Source organism: Xenopus laevis, chromosome 3L (assembly GCF_017654675.1).
Source record: "Xenopus laevis strain J_2021 chromosome 3L, Xenopus_laevis_v10.1, whole genome shotgun sequence".
Lineage (NCBI taxonomy): Eukaryota > Metazoa > Chordata > Amphibia > Anura > Pipidae > Xenopus > Xenopus laevis.
Genome location: NC_054375.1, coordinates 58,248,629 through 58,260,723, shown reverse-complemented (window position 1 = coordinate 58,260,723; position 12,095 = coordinate 58,248,629). Strand labels below are relative to the sequence as shown.

The window sequence follows — 12,095 nt, the reverse complement described above, 5'->3', positions numbered from 1 at the left end:
AAATACTTAATATAACTTTCATCTCATGGACTTAACATCCTAAATCATTAAACTAAACATCCTAAATATTATCAATGAATAACTCTGTAATTTTTTTTAAAAATAAGCCTGTCATCTTCACAGCAACCTATCTCTCTATGGGGTAGATTCACTAAAGGACGCTACATATGGAACATTCATTTTACAATGGGCTCATGTGTAGGGCATTATATTAACTCTCTTGTCTTTATTAATGTTCCCTGGACATTTGTAATAAAAAGTGGTAACTTCAAGCATTTGCACCAACATTTATAATAGAGACCTCCATATAACTTTAAATTACCAGCCCTATGCAAAGTGACCTAAGCGCAAGATCACTAGCGAATTTTGCTAGGCACAAACGAAAGTTAGCGCATCTTCGCTAAGAAATGCTCGCACTGCCAAAGTAACATTAGCGAAAAGTCGTCAGCGTTCGGTGCCCAGGACGAAACTCTGCATATTAGTAAATTGGCGTAGTCATAGCACATTTGCACCTAGCGAACTGGTAACAGAGAGCTACACAGACAATATTGGAGCCACAGGAAATTACCTTAAAGATACTAGTGAAGCAGATATATGTCTCTTTAGTGCATATATCAGCCACAGAACATGTTTTGGGCTGAAACCACTAGACTTACCCCAGTACTAGCATATACCGTAAGATATGTAGACAGGTATGCTTTTTATTAGCTTTAGTATGCTATCGTAAAAGAGGAGAACCATGAACAGCTTAAAAAATAGGTGTACTGTATACAATTTATTTACAAAACTGATTGTAATATTGTAAAAACCACCATCAAAGTTTTATAGAATAGCATCAGTTATAGTATGACAGACTACTGTGCTATAATTGCACATCAATGCATTTTTGTATAGTTTAATTAGAATATAATTGAATAATAGTGATACTGCACACATTCCTAAAAGTTTTTTTATGCTAAATAATAATTGAAGAACAATTCTAGCCCAAGATCAGAGTGATAAGAGGTAAATCTTTTAAATATATCTTTATTTATTTGGTGTCCGCAGTTAGGGCAAGGCCAGATGTGGCGTTTTTGCAGCGTTTTTACGTTGCGTTTTTAAAAAAGAACAGCCAGGCGTAAATATGCATAAACTGCACTACCACTGAAACTAATGGAAAACGCACTATGACAATTCACACAGGGCGCTTGCAAACTGAAATCCGCCACAGGACGCCAGTATTGGCGTCTTTTAGCAGAAACCCAATACGTCAAGAAACTACCAAATCAGTAGACTCTATGGGATCTTCACGTTTGAAACCACACTTTACATAAAAATGCAGCGTATTATAAATATGGCGTCCAAATTCAATGAGAACAATGAGAAGAGCATGTTAGGAATATAATCGTACATGCTGAAAAACGCATGACGGTCGCGTGTGGTTTGAGTAGCGTATTTATGCCTGGCTGTTCTTTTTTTTAAAACGCCGCAAAAACGCCACGTCTGGCCTTACCCTTATAGTTAATCTTAACGCTTTTTGTTTGGCCTAGTTTTTTTATATAGCAGATGTTACGTGCATGAACTTGAGGTCAGGGCTGGGAAATTTCTTTCTTGCATTTTGTGTCTACCACATTGGCACTTGGCCCAAGTTCAAAGCTAGGTAAACCAATTGATCAACTTATCTAATGCACTTCAAGCATTGTACTTATATCTTACATTGAGATGAGTGAAGTATTTTACTTTGAACCCCCCCATATATCCTACTGTATAATAAATGTTGCACGGTTTAAAAAAATTGGGGGGGATGCCCATTGACCAATTATTTTGCTGTTATGCAAATTTTAACGAACCAGGTCATATTTACCCATCACTAAGCCTACATTTAAAATTAAGCAAATCTACAATCTCAGTACCTGCTTGTGCTGGGGTTCATTGTTAAATGAAACTTCTTTGCATGCAGCATTGACATTGTAGATTTTTTGTTATAGTTTCTGTACTTCCGTAAGTGCCAACAGAGGTGAAACTTTATCATATCTAACTTATATACATTAAGAATGACTAAGCAATGTGACGTGGCCAAGCACACATTGTGTGGTCAGCTTTAATTGTCATTTAGAAAACAAATCAAGTAGCCATTTTGGTCCAAAATATTAATATTTTACTTATGTCTTCTTTTAACGGTCTACTATTACCTCTCTACAAAAATGCAAATGAACCCTTTACAACTATGATACAACAATGTGCTTATAAAATATAAAAGGCAAGTCCGTGAACAGTTATTTGTATGTTTGGAGTGCAGAGATACATTCCCAGCTAAACACGAGTGTCATATTCATGGTATAATTTTCAATCCAACAGATCATTTTCGGTGTCCGCATTCTTGCAAATGAGGCAAATAATACGGAATGTGAAAATATGATTTGTGCTATCAATGACATCTGGAGGTTTGACTCTGCACTTATTAGCAGATATTTTTTCACCCGGCAGCAGAGCCAAAAATCAATCATTTTGATAACGAAGCATGGCATGGCCTGTCTGCACTGTCATTTCAATCTGATTAATCACACTTTCACAGACCTTTACCTTAAAGAAGCAATTGTTCCCATTTAATCAAAAAGAAACATTCATGCTAATATAAAACATTAATAAGCGTAATTGAAACTTGAAAAGGTTTAAACGAAATATTGTATTGCTGACAATTGAACCACGCTGCACTGTTCAGTTTAAAAGCATTTAAAAGAAAATGAAAATAATCTTTCTACCTGGTATGTGCCATATCTTCCCTTGTTTGCCAAATAAACAGAAATAAAATGGATTATCGTTTTATGCAAAATGGGTTTTTTTGTCCCTTAAAAAGGTAAGTTCACCCCAAATGTCTATGTGGATACGGACAGTAAGGGACATTAGAAATGTTTGATTAGCTGTAATATTTAGCAACAATAATACTTTCTGCAATATTCTTTCATAGGACATCACACCACAGCATTGCACACTAACCAGGATGAGTGGGTATGTTGTACTGTAAAGCTAACACAATAATACTACCTCTACAGCACAATCTACCCACTGGTTAATCTGATGGAGCATGTTTTTTTTTTCCTTTGCCATAGTTAACTGTATAACCAGATGCTTGTTAACTCTCAGAAATATCTCTCTGCACTCCAGGCTGGTAGACTGCTATTTTGAATTGCTGACCATTACACTGAAGTATAAAAACATTAAAGTAAGACCCTTGACAAACATTTTGCAATAACAATCAAAATATTGCTTTTGTTGCAATAAGGGGCTGAACTTTCCAATACTCTTGATAGAAAAGAGCTCAGAAAAAGTACAAAACAAAGTACTTTTTCACACAAAATGCTGATTTTTAGACTTTTATCTGCAGACAGGAAGAAATTGAAAATGAAATTTTAGACAGTCATAAGCGAGGCAGACGCAGGCTTATATCTGACATATATGTCAGCAGAGCAGCTGCTGCTTTGATTGAACAATCTTTCTTATTAACTATACCAATCAAAGGTTTTGCGTGCACACATACTCCTTTTTTTTGTTGGGTGAAGCAATAACATTTGAAAGACATCTTATTACACAGGATCACATACATTCCATAACATTTCAGTTATTCAATAAAGAGAAAATAAAGTTTATTTTTAAACCTGTTTCCATGGAAAATATATCTTTATTAAATGTGTGATGCCTCTCAAACACAAAATATACGTCTATCTTTGTAGCAAGTCTAACAAATAGAGCCACTGTCTGGGTTGGAAAGAAATATGGCCAGCTAATTTTGAAACCTGTTCACATTGTATCCACATGCATTATATAAAAGACTCCATAATCATCTTAACTTTAGTATAGCCTATTCTTCTAAACTTAGTTTGAGTTGGTTTCACTGTTTATATTGTAAGATTTTTAATTATTACCTTTCTGAATTTGACTATTTCCAGCCTGTAACTGAAAATGCTACCTGGTTGTGAGGGTCTCTGTCTTTTAGAAACCATTTTTTTATGTATTTTAATTGGTTATCTGTCTTTTCTGACTACTTTCTCTCAGTTTCCCACCTTCTGACTTTGAAACTGTTGCCTGGATGCACTGGAATTAAGTTCTAGCAATCAGATAGTAGATGATATTCCAGGCATAAAAAAAATAAATATTTAAAGGGATACTGTCATGGGAAAAAAAAAATCCAAAATTAATCAGTTAATAGTGTTGCTCCAGCAGAAGTCTGCACAGAAATCAATTTCTCAAAAGAGCAAACAGATTGTTTTATATTCAATTTTGAAATCTTACATGGGGCTAGACAAATTGTCAATTTCCCAGCTGCCCCAAGTCATGTGACTTGTGCTCTGATAAACTTCAATCACTGTTTACTGCTGTACTGCAAGTTGGAGTGATATCACCCCCCTCCCTTTTCCCCCCAGCAGCCAAACAAAAGAACAATGGGAAGGTAACCAGATAGCAGCTCCCTAACACAAGATAACAGCTGCCTGGTAGATCTAAGAACAACACTCAATAGTAAAAACCCATGTCCCACTGAGACACATTCAGTTACATTGAGAAGGAGAAACAGCAGCCTGCCAGAAAGCATTTCTCTCCTAAAGTGCAAGCACAAGTCACATGACCAGGGGCAGCTGGGAAATTGACAAAATGTCTAGCCCCGTGTCAGATTTCAAAATTGAATGTAAAAAAAAAAATCTGTTTGCTCTTTTGAGAAATGGATTTCAGTGCAGAATTCTGCTGGAGCAGCACTATTAACTGATTCATTTTGAAAAAAATGTTTTTTCCCATGACAGTATCCCTTTAAGAAACTGTATTAGAGTACAGCTCCCTAGATAATATTAAAAGTGTTTTCAGATGAACTACCCCTCTAATGTACATGGTAAAGGAAAGGGAGATTTTCTCTTTTGCTCCCCATTTCCTGGCAGCTTATTTACAAATAATTATAAGACAGAATTCCTCAATTAACCATAACACAATTACAGAGTAGGTAACACTCACTGTCGTGGGAGTAAATCAGACATAAGATGATAGAAACTGAAAAAGATTTTTTATCTTTTCAATAGTTTTACCACATGATGTGACACATTCTTTGATCCTTATTTCATTATATTAGTCAGTAATAAATGTTCTTGGATTGGAGTCAGTAACAAAGCAATAATACATGTTCATCAATTAAAGTCACATTTGCTTCTTTAACAAGCCAGGTTCTTGATTCCCAAAAAGCATGCCCATGCATATGGGAGAATAACAAAGTAGGATTGTTGGCCACAAGTGTGACTTTTTAGGTTTGGAGGGTTTGGCCTGATAACAGATTAATCTTGGTAGAATATGAAATATTTGGCTGGTCTCTGTGAAAAACAATATGAATTATTGCATGTGCTATTGATACTTTATTTTGTGATTTCACCTGGTGAACAGAAACCAGAAAGATATGTACCCTAGCACATATTTGTTAGATGAGGATTGCTGTTAATCCTGACATTTACCTTATATATAAGATGGAGGTCTTATCTTCTGTTTTAAATGTATTTTTAGACCTATGATCAATAAAGGTGTATTACTAATGCCTCTGCAATAGAGACTAGCTCCTTTAATGAGTATTCCTGATTCCCATTCTCTTTGGGGTATTGTTTCTTTTTCTGGACAAATTGTAATCCATGGATGATTCCTACCCACTAGGCTAGAGTAGATATATTTATTTTCATTGCACCGGATTTTTCCAAGTGCAAAGTTTCATCTATGTGTTGCACTCTAAGGGGCAAATTTACTAAATGGCGAAGTGGCTAACGCTAGTGAAAATTCACCAGCGTGACGTCATTTTGCCAGTTCGCCGATTTACTAACGGGCGCTCAAAAAATCAGCATGTACAGTTTAAATTGAAAATGCTATATAAAGTGATTTGTTTCCCCAGCACTATTAGATATGTGACTTTTCATATTTAATTGCAACAAAAGAAAAAAAGAATTTGCATTGATTTTTTTCATTCCTTGAAGATTTGTGGTCAGATGGTTAGACAACCTTTAACACTGAGGGCTATGATTTTGGTCCACAATGGAACAACCCCATAGCTATGAAACAACTGCCTAAAAGTTTGCTTTGTTTTAAAGCTTCATTAGTTGCAAACAGACACTTGTCCACCTGAAAGATACAGTAAGGTAAATTATTTGCCATTTTTCCTTTCTGATAAATTATTTTTCACTGTCAAAGATAATAATAATAGCACATTTTGACAGGATGACACGTGATTATGAATATATATCAGAGACTTAAATCCTTTCAAGAACTTTGTGGCCCAATAAAGAACAATTATAATTAGCATGTAGCGTGAGACCAGGTAACCTTCCTGACCTTATCTTACTGTATTAGACTATAACTTTTTAAAATTTCAAAAAGGGCAAGTACTAGTTCTTCTTGCTTGGCTTCAGCAATAGAGAAGAAATGTTATCTTGTAGCATCTAATTCAGAGGTTACATAGAGTTGACTTTGGTCTTTAACTAGGTCTGACACAGGCCACAGCATTAACCGCACAGGGCCTAATAATGTGTTCTGGAGATAATCTTTTGAAGTTTTCAGACACTCAAAATTCTGGATAGGGATATAATTTGCCACAAGACAGCAAGGTTTTGCTTTAATTACATTGAAATCACTACTAAAAAATACAACACGGTTTGCTGAAACTAGATAATATCACCAATGAGCAATATTAAAGAAATACATTTTTGGCTCATTAGTTGAGTAAAAAACTGGGTTCAGATTGAATCCTCGCAAATAATGTATCCAGCGTCTAGAAATCTGTATGGAGACACAGTCTTGTCAGTGCTTCAATTTTGTTTAAATCAGAGTATATGAGGTCAAAAGATCTATTAAAAGTCTGTTTTTGAACCTGTGGAATCTCTTGAAATATAAAGGGCAAAAGGTTTTCCCCTTATAGGAGGTCACTTTTAAACATGATTCATAAGATAATTAGATATATCCGCTTAAGGTTTTTAAAACCTAAGCAACCTTAGCAAATCTAAGAGATTGTGCATGGCTTTGTTGCTTCATAATATATATTCTTTGATTAAAGGTTCTTTCTTGATAAAACCAAGCAGGCATTCTACATTTCTTTATGGTCATTTGTGCACTGTTAGCACTGCATCACAATGGTTGAGTTCATGGATTCAGACAAGGCGCTTAGGCTGATAGCATACAGGTATATTTGTAGGCAGTGTTTGTGGAGAAGCCCCCAATCCACCCTTGCCACTCATCGTTTTCATTTGAATGGGGAACACATGACAGCACTGCAAGTGTCAAATTTTTAAACCTGAAAAATGTTTTGTTTTGGGGCTGAAAAGCACTGGTTCAGTGAAAGAGAAAGATTCTGCATTATCTATAGCAGAGAATATGGCTTATACATTTGGCCCTGGTGCAGAATAATCTGGGCCCAAATTATTGTAATAATAATTAATGTATAAGAAAGTTAAGTGGAAGTGAATTGTGCATATAAATCACCTTTTACAGATATAAAGTAAGTACAAGGTTTTTATATCTTCTTAGAAGGACTGAAGGACAAAACATTATACCAAAGGTCGACTTTATACCTTTGTGAGGTTTTCTACCTCGAATGAACTCAGAACTTGAATTTTTTCCGATTTGAGTTCCAAAACTCAAATGGAAAGAATTCAAGTTGAACAACCCGAAAACTGGAATCGCTCAAATTGATTGAGTTTTCAAGTGAAACCCACTGAAATAAATTTGAACATCATGAAGGCTGTTGAAATCTTCAAATGGTTCAAGAGAGACCTCTGCCATTGACTTCTACATGACCTTGACAGGTTTTACCTGGAGTATTTCAGATTCAAGCTATTTCCAGTATTTCCAGCTTCAGGGTATAATAAATCTCGAAAAATTCTTGTTTTTTTACAAAAACTTGAAAATTCAAGTTTTTTTATTTTAAACACAAAAATTGGAGTTTTAACTGAAAAATACCCTCAAACGCTCAAATGTTTCGAAGTGGTAAGCACAACTTTCCCTTGTTTGTTATAGTTTATACAGGAGCAGTGGCCAGTACCATGTTGTAGCTCCCACCCTTTCCAATTATAGTCAGGTGATCCCAATTAATGAGAAACCATGTTTGGGCATTTTAACCATGAAAGCAGCAAGTAAATTGCAGGTTAAACTTAGTCCCTGTGAAAAAAAATTTTTATTACATAAGAAAAAATGGCAAAAACGGCCCCAATGCATAGGCCCAATATATTTTGACCGTTAAGTTCTTCATCAGGGGCAAAAAAACCAAACAAGTTAAAGAAATGCCTTTTTCTGATTTTGGGGCATTTTTAATTTTTTTTTTATGTAATAAATATTGTTTTTCTTTAACTTTGAGTCTGCAATCTTCGCTTTTCTTGAAAGTTGAGTGTGAGTATATTGCAATATATGAACAATCCCTGTTTTGTTTAAAGGGTAATGCATTTTTTAGTAGCAGTATGCACAAAATGTCCTAAATATATTGATAATGGGTTGAGTGCAGAGGACCTCTTATATTTGTCTATGACATGTGAATTTTGTGGTCACAGCTTCATTGCACCCATACTTAATGGTTTTAAAAAATAGTGGTGAGCACAACATTCTCTTCTGTATTATAATATATATATTTCCCAATATGAGCCAATATACTGACTTAACATTGACTATATATATATATATATATATATATATATATATATATATATATATATATATATATATATATATATATATAGATAGATAGATAATAGTCGCACAACCAAAATTGAAGTCAATGCCTGGGTGCCAGTCTAGTATGAGGTGATATGGAGATCCAGTAGTGACAGCACTCCGAGGAAAATAAACAAAACTAATCGTAGCCAGGGGATGATTGCTTTTTGGAGTTCTGATCTGTTGGTTTCCTGAAGATCTAGTTCCTATATGGAAATTCTCAACAAAAATATTCAAATCAATGTTGTTAGAATCACAGTTCAAGGTAAGTTTGATGGGGGTGTCCAAATGATTTAAATGTTGGTGAAAAGAGAGACGGGAGTCCTTGGAGTTGGTCCAAATCAGGAACAAATTGTCGATGTAGCCTATGGGCTAATGCAAGGTAACAAGAAGGGGAATATGTTCAGCTTTAATTAGTGGATCATGTCCCCCCTTATGCCTGTGTATGCCTTCACCGTCAGCGCACTTTCCTCTTTGGCACTTACGCTGCAGTTCGGCAACAGGCAGTGCGCATAATATCGGGACCTAGCGGTTGCTAGGCAACGCGTCTGAGAAGCCGGCTCGTTGTACTGCTCGGGGCTTGATTAAGTTCCAGTCCACCTCTAGGATACGCAGGACAGGTGACGCAGTCGACATGGTGGGTATCTGTGTCCTGGACACTAGTCTTTGGTTCCTTGCACGTGACACTACATAGGGGATGGTTAGACTGGAGGAGATTAGCATTACTTGTTTTTATTATGCACCTTTGTTCCCTGTACACGGTGTCCCATACCACTTACAGTGGTGTGAAAAACTATTTGCCCCCTTCCTGATTTCTTATTCTTTTGCATGTTTGTCACACTTAAATGTTTCTGTTTATCAAAAACTGTTAACTATGAGTCAAAGATAACATAATTGAACACAAAATACAGTTTTTAAATGAAGGTTTACGTTATTAAGGGAGAAAAAAAACTCCAAATCTACATGGGCCTGTGTGAAAAAGTGATTGCCCCCCTTGTTAAAAAATAACTTAACTGTGGTTTATCACACCTGAGTTCAATTTCAAAGGTTATAAAGCCATTTCTAAAGCTTTGGGACTCCAGCAAACCACAGTGAGAGCCATTATCCACAAATGGCAAAAACATGGAACAGTGGTGAACCTTCCCAGGAGTGGCCGGCCCACCAAAATTACCCCAAGAGCGCAGAGACAACTCATCCGAGAGGCCACAAAAGACCCCAGGACAACATCTAAAGAACTGCAGGCCTCACTTGCCTCAATTAAGGTCAGTGTTCACGACTCCACCATAAGAAAGAGACTGGGCAAAAACGGCCTGCATGGCAGATTTCCAAGGCACAAACCACTTTTAAGCAAAAAGAACATTAAGGCTCGTCTCAATTTTGCTAAAAAACATCTCAATGATTGCCAAGACTTTTGGGAAAATACCTTGTGGACCGACGAGACAAAAGTTGAACTTTTTGGAAGGTGCGCGTCCCGTTACATCTGGCGTAAAAATAACACAGCATTTCAGAAAAAGAACATCATACCAACAGTAAAATATGGTGGTGGTAGTGTGATGGTCTGGGGTTGTTTTGCTGCTTCAGGACCTGGAAGACTTGCTCTGATAGATGGAACCATGAATTCTACTGTCTACCAAAAAATCCTGAAGGAGAATGTCCGGCCATCTGTTCGTCAACTCAAGCTGAAGCGATCTTGGGTGCTGCAGCAGGACAATGACCCAAAACACACCAGCAAATCCACCTCTGAATGGCTGAAGAAAAACAAAATGAAGACTTTGGAGTGGCCTAGTCAAAGTCCTGACCTGAATCCTATTGAGATGTTGTGGCATGACCTCCAGAGCGCTGTAAAAGACTCGTTGCAAGTTATAGCAAATGCTTGATTGCAGTTATTGCTGCTAAGGGTGGCCCAACCAGTTATTAGGTTCAGGGGGCAATTACTTTTTCACACAGGTTTGGATTTCTTTTCTCCCTAAATAATAAAATCCCTCATTTAAAAACTGCATTTTGTGTTTACTTGTGTTATCTTTGACTAATAGTTAAATGTGTTTGATGATCAGAAACATTTTGTGTGACAAACATGCAAAAGAATAAGAAACCAGGAAGGGGGCAAATAGTTTTTCACACCACTGTACCTATTTCTCACTTTATTGGTTGCTAGGACTCCATAGCAACCTTTTTGGTGCCAAAAATGCTTCGTATAAAACACCATCTCGTGCACTGTTATTGTTCCTTTCCCTTATGAAGGTTCAAGTATAGAACCGAAACGTTGGAATTAATAAACCTGATTTGGTTAATTTTTCTTGGAGTGCTGTCACTACTGGATCTCTATCTATCTATCTATCTATCTATCTATATATATATAAATAGCAACAAAAAACCGCACTCACAGGACTTGATTTAGTGCAAACAAAGTGGTTTTATTCCGACGTTTCGGCTCTAGCACTCGAGCCTTCTTCAGGAAATGAAGAAGGCTCCTGAAGAAGGCTCGAGTGCTAGAGCCGAAACGTCGGAATAAAACTACTTTGTTTGCACTAAATCAAGTCCTGTGAGTGCGGTTTTTTGTTGCTATTTATATTATTATATAACCAGCACCCAGGCAGTTGACCCAGTTTTCGAGTGAGTGCTCCAGCTTGCTTGTTTATATATATATATATATATATATATATATATATATATATATATATATATATATATATATATATAAATATATATATATAAATATATATATATATTATACATTATAAAACTATGAAAATGCTCACACACGCATTGATATAAAACATTTTTAATACAGAATAGTTTTAGCCAAAATAACATTTATGCGGGGATACTCCAGATGAGGAATCCCATACCTGTACAGGTATTGAATCCCTTATCTGGAAACCTGCTATATTAAAAGCTCCAGATTATGGGAAGGCCCCCTTCTATAGGGTCTATTTTAAGCAAATCATTCTGATTTTTAAAAATATCTTTCTTTTTTCTCTGTAGTAATAAAACAGTAGCTTGTACTTGATGGTAACTAAGCTGCACAAATCCATTTTTGGTGGCAAAACAATATTATTGGGTTTATATAATATTTAGCTTACAAGGTATGGTGATCCAAATTACAGAAATATCCCTTATTCAGAAAACCCTGTGTCTCAATAATTTGAGATAAAAAATCCTATACATGTATAGCATATAAACATATATGTGTGTATAGATAGATAAGATAGATAAGAAAGATAGATAGATATAAGTTCAGGGGCACTTTTCCCCAGTACATACAGTATATGCAAACATGGTGCAGACTGCCTTGGTAATCCTTGCGTCTTTCTAGTTTATTTTTACAAAATAAAAGTAGATTCAAGTATAGATAGTATTTCAAAATTCCAAAGCAAAATTCCTGGTTTCCTTTTATAGAGAGA

At 35.9% G+C, this 12,095-nt stretch overlaps 1 protein-coding gene across 4 annotated transcripts in view; it reads right to left on the bottom strand.

Annotated features, from left to right (window-relative positions):
- The window catches only part of LOC108711038 (dynein heavy chain 3, axonemal), a 555,753-nt gene that overhangs the window by 493,043 nt on the left and 50,615 nt on the right, over positions 1 to 12,095 (bottom strand). The window lies entirely within an intron of this gene.